Below are 5,968 nucleotides of genomic sequence, written 5' to 3'. Positions count from 1 at the left end.
TCCTTTCCCGATTTGGAACCAGTCTGTTGTTCCATGTCCAGTTCTAACTGTTGCTTCTTGACCTGCATACAGGTTTCTCAGGAGGCATGTCAGGTGGTCTGGTATTCCCATCTCTTGAATAATTTTCCTGTTTGTTGTGATCCACACAGTCAAAGGCTTTGGCATAGTCAATTAAGCAGAAGTAGATGTTTTTCTGGAACCTTCTTGTGTCTTTGATGATCCGAAGGATGTTGGCAGTTTGATCTCTGGTTCCTAAGCTTCACTTAGGAACACTGAAATTTGAGTTTTATATAGTTTTTGCATATCACAAAATAGTATTATTCCTTTAATTTTTTAAAAACAAGTTAAAAACACAAAACCAGTCCTAACTGGCAGTTCATATAAATAGGTGGCCAGTCATATTTGCGCCACTTGTTTGGGTTTGCTGCCCCTTGCACTAGGGCCCTGTATTATGAAATTATATCTCCACATTAAGTTTTATGGTAAGTATTAAAATAAAGGAAAACGCGGAGCACTGTGTGACCATGCAGAGCCAATAAACTCAACTTGGAAGAATCTTTACCTTTTCAGACTTTGTGTGTGAATCTAAACACATCTAATTCCTTCCAAGAGCAGCCTGGAATCTTCTGTGATTTCAGAGTGTTTTTCTCTTTGGAAAAAGACAACTTCCTACATGTCAAGAGAAAAAAAAAAAACTTGGAAGGCTTCTGGCTATCCAGACTCAAATGTGAAAGACAATTTTGATGAACTAGGCAGAAATAAGGCAGAAGCATATGGTTTAAATTGTACTTAACAGAGACATGTGTTTCAATCCTGCCATTACGAGAAGTGTGACCAGTTTTATTCCTAATGGTTAGTGAGAAATCCTGGGGCTGGGCCCACAGAAACCTGGTGAGTGTGTACAGGTGTGTGCAGAGGGACATTCTGAATGTGGATAACTTGTGTGTGTGTGTGTACATATGTGCGTGTCATGGCGTAATAACTAAAACTCACTAATCATTTGCCTTTGGTAAAATATTCTTCCTTAACTTCCACCTGTCAAAGCCCATTCTTTTATCGAAGTTTAAATTGAGTATCATGTCCTCAGAAACCAGCCCCAATTTCCAGCCAGCCTTCCTGCTGTTCCATTCTCTTGTCAGAATTAGTCCTTTCTTTGTTGACTTTTACAAGTCCAACTTGAATGATAGCTAAATCTCACAAGATTGGGGCTCTTGAGGTAAGAATAATTTATTTTCTCCTCTTTATAGTATCTTTGCCTCATCTCATACTTGGTACAGGATAGCAATAAAAGCAATTTGCTGAATGTGGCAAAGTGTCCTGGATGTAGTACTGACCATGACTAAATGATAATAGTTTAATTTTAGACACCTCACCTGTTCAGAAAGATGAGGTGTTTAATGATTTTTTTTTAATATTTGCATGTTTCCATGATTGAGGAGAGGGTCCCCCTTGGGCTCACAGAGACTCATTCTCTCATATGTCAGATTAAAGAGAACCCTGGGTCGTGGTTGTGTTAACTGTTCTTCCCCCTGGTAGATAGACACCAGCCTTGTGTTTTTAACAGTAACTCATGTGCATGCCTACATTCCTGCCTAGCTTGAAATATGACTCACTGGGGCTCCGGCCAACGTGCTGTCAAACTAAGCGCCCATTTCTGCGAACGTGGATTCAAGTTTGGGGTGGGAGATGGAGAGGCAGACAAGCTTCCAATGCAGGCTTTAGGTGCTGGCTGGCCAGGTGAACTTGGAGCAAGACCCTGAATGAGATACCATCAAAGGTCATCTAGTCTAGCTATTTCATTGTTCAAGTGGGAAGGCCAAGGCCCAAGGGGAATTGCCTGGCTCAAATTCACATGGCTTGTTACCATGAGAGAGCCGGCTTCCAACTGGCCCCTCTGTTCCTAGTCTGAGATTCTTTAAATTTGCCCAGTTAATTAATTAATTGGCCAAACATCACTAAGACCTACCATCTATCAGGGCTCTGCAGGGCACTGGGGGACCCAGATGAATTAGGCATCCTGCTCATCATTTCAGATCCTGTGTTTCAGTGGAGACAGAGTGTAGCAGCAGTGGTACAAGCTTGGGCTTCATGTAGACTTGAGTGTGAGCTGTCCTGCCTTTTTCTGATTGTGGAAACTAGAAAAATGAACTGCATGTGTCCACATCATAAAACTATTGTGCAGATTTAATGAAATAATTCATATAAAACTTTTAACATAATGATTGCTACCTAGTAAGTGCCAATAATTCATAGCTATTGATTACAATAATGAAGACACTCAACCCTTGGGCCAATAAGTTGTCTTAGTAACTTTATTTGAAAAGTACAGGTTGGAAGGCAAAATATTTGGGGAAAATTGACCTCAGAAAAGTAGTGCAGGATTAACTCCCTTGCCTCTTATAAGGTTGATTCTAGTCTGTCTACTGAAAAGTCACTTTCTCCCTCTAGCTAGAACTGGATTGCGATGATTGGATGAAAAAGAATTTCGTCTGTGTGGAGATAGTTGTATTCACTGCATCCCTGGAAAGTTTAGGCTGCATGTAATTCCTGCCACGTTTGCATCTTACTTTTCACAGTGAGACATGATTTCTCTTACAAATAGAGGCCAGATTCACATTACCCAGCTGACTGCCGTCCCAGCCCTGCCCTGATCTGGCCACCTCTGGGGTTCCCCCAGAGCCAGGCAAGGGCTCCAGGCTGCTCACTGCTGACTGGTTGGCAGAAGTGGGTCACTGCCTTAGAGGCACTTTTCCGATCTCGTTTATGTCCGGCGTCCTGTGGGGTGCAGTTCCCTCTGGTTTCATGTGGTGTTGCAATCGAAACTATTGAATCTCAAAATGGAATATAATTAAGGTCGGGTTAATAAAGTGTATTCCACTCATAGCCAGTAAAGGGTGTCATGTTTCTCCTTGCAGCTTTAGGCAAGGAAACTTAATCTCCAACTTTGTCAGGGCAGACTGAATCACAGGTGTGTCATTCAGCGGAAAGCCTCTTGTTTTACTTGCTGTAGTTACTACACGGCCAGTCTCATCTTGGTGGATTTGTACTGAGCACACAGAATCCAGCCCGTGGCTGGGCCTGAAGGAGAAGCCTTTGTGTAGGAGGAATTAGGGGACTTTCGCTCTCTGCTGGGTCCCGAAAGCAATCCAGGAGAAGGTGCCTCTGAAGTACAGAAGTCCTTGGGAGTACAGGGATGAAAGACTGTGGACAAAAAAGGAGGCCTCAGAGTAGCTTCCAGTGACATCTTTTTAGTCTTGATCTTGTCTTTCTTGCTGATTTGAGTCCATTTCGTTTCCTTTTTTCTTCCACTACTCAATTTCAGGACACAACGTCACAGACTTCTCTGACCTCCCAAAGTAGAGATCATTAATGCTTATTAGTGCTCCCTTAGTACTGGAGACAACTGTATCATCAAAATTTAACATTTAAGACCACTTACTCTGTTTATTATGGCCTACCTCTATGCTGAACCCATGTGTGTATTACCTAACCTAGTCCTCTTGACAGCCCCCATGTTATACATGAGGGAACTAAGGCTCCAAGAAGGTAGATTTCCCAGGGTCATGCAGTGAATTTATTTATTCAATATATGTTTATTCAACACTAGTTACATGCCAGGCCCTGGAAGACACATTCCCGAACAAACAGCCAAAAGATCCCTATCCTCATAGAATTTATTTTCTATGTCTGTGTCTGTGTGTGTGTGCAAACAAATAAACAGGCAAATTATATAGTACGTTAGAAGATCAGTGCCATGGGAAAATGCAGATGTGAGACTAGGCAGGAATTTGAACCCAGAGCTCGTTTACCCGTGGCATGTTCTTAACCACTCAGCTGTGTTGCCTATGGATCTTGGATCTCCTTGTAATTACCTGTTTACTTCCAGACTCCCCCTTCCTAGACTGGCTGGCAGGGAGTCAGCATTCAATGACTGTTTGCCCAGTGTATGAATAAGAGAGTGACCATATGATGACACAAGAATTTACCAGAAAACAGTAATTTCCCAGGAGACTGGCCAGTCCTGGAGGTTGGGCTCTGCCACCAATGTGTCCTGTTACCCTAGGCAATTGTTGGAGCCCATAAAATCTGCAGAATGGGAAAAACATAATGACGGCTTTTGACTTCCTTATAGATATGTCATGAGAATTAATGAGACAGTGCATGCTCAGAGACTTCAGTTTCTTTGAAGAAAAGGACTCATGTTTTTCTGATGGTTTATTCATTGTTTACAATTCCAGCAAGGAACTGGCATGGTATTTTCAGGAGGGACTGGTCCCAGAGAAATAAAATTTGTTTTACTGACAAGGTTTCACAGCAGGCTTTATGAGCTACCTCTTTCTGGCTGTGGGGCTTGGTGAGAGTTTGCTATCACTTGCAGCAACTGTGAAAATATTTTTCCCCTTTGCTAAAGGTGGGCTCTAAGTCAGCTCAAATGCAAATTTTCATGGACATTTCTCTCCCATTGTGAAAGTAAAAGGCTATTTTCATTTGAGTCAAATCCCATTTCTTGGCTCTAGGAGGGCAGCTATTGGAATGCTTGTTGGCCAAATGCCAAGTGTAAGTTAACCAAGAAAAGTGGCTGTGGATCCGTGTTCCCTAGGAGAGGAGGGCTCTGCCATTGGATGGTAGATAGAAGAAATGGGAAATCCCAGAAATGTCAAATATAGCATGAAAACTAAACAGGAAGGTTTGGTTTAATTTTCTTTTGTTGCTGACGAGTCAGCACCCCAAACCTGTCCAGTCACTCCCACAGATAGAATGCAAAGGAGGCCTACTTGGTATTTCCCTGTTCATCTGACGCTGTGTCCTTAAGCATAATAAACTCAGTTAACAAAAAGCATTGCTAAGATTATATTTGACAGTACTAACTAGGTCAGCATTGTAGTATTTGCTTGATATGGACAATATGCATTCTTAGGAGTGGAGACCTGTTTCCTGGTAGGGAAAATCCCCTAATATTACTCATCAAGGACAGGTAATAAGAGTTTGGATTTCTCTGGTGTCTCTTCTCTAAGAGTGCCAAGGTCTTTCTTCCACTTTACCTTGGTCACCTCTTTAGCTCTGTTGTAAAGGCAGAAGCAGGTGTTTTGGAGAAAGGAAAGCGGATGCAAATTTTCCTAAGGTGACCCACTTCATGTGGATTTTGCTTGGGTCAAGATCAAGTCTCCTGCCTGATACAAAGTCATTAATCAACTTAGATTAGACATTGAAGACGTTATGTCCCAAGTAGGCTCATCCTGTGCTGTGCTGTGCTTAGTCAGGTCTGACTGTTTGTATATATGGTAGCTTATTTGATAAACATTATTATTGCTATATAGTAGCTTAAATAGATAATCCAAATTGACTAGTAATTTGCATGCCATTGCTTATGTACTATTATGCCCAGGTTCAGTGTCTTTGTCTACATCAAGATGCCTCTTTTTGGGACCTCCCTGGTGGTCCAGAGGTTAAGACCCTGCACTTTCAATGCAGGAGGTGTGAATCTGATACCTGGTCATGGAACTAAGATCCCACATACTATGGGTCATTGCCAAAAAAACAGAAAAAAGGATGCTTCCTTTTATCAGTAGAAAAATAGAGTTGGCTCTGATTCTGACTGAGCTATATTGTTGCCAAGGCCTGGAGACATGGGTGCCTCAGGCAGCTACTATGGTATTTGCTTGTATCAATGTTTAAAATATATATTCTCACCGTTTATTTTAGTGAGAGAGAAATTGGTTTTCTATTAAATTAAGTTCCTTTCATGTTTAGATTGAAAATGGGGAATCCACTACATGCATTGATGCTAATACAACATTTTCATGTATCTGGCATAGCTGTCCAGCTCACAGTTTTTCCATCACTAATAACTGGATAGTATAAGTCACTCACACACAAGAGGATTGGGGTAGCTTCCAAGAATATAGTTGCACAGTCTCATTCAGAAAGAGTTTAAAAATTGCTTTTCTTGGTTTGGTTTGCCTTTTGG

This window comes from Bison bison, unplaced genomic scaffold (assembly GCF_000754665.1).
Source record: "Bison bison bison isolate TAMUID 2011002044 unplaced genomic scaffold, Bison_UMD1.0 scf7180017864183, whole genome shotgun sequence".
Classification (NCBI taxonomy): Eukaryota; Metazoa; Chordata; class Mammalia; order Artiodactyla; family Bovidae; genus Bison; species Bison bison.
The sequence above is the reverse complement of the archived record's forward strand: the minus strand, read 5'-3'. Positions refer to the sequence as shown.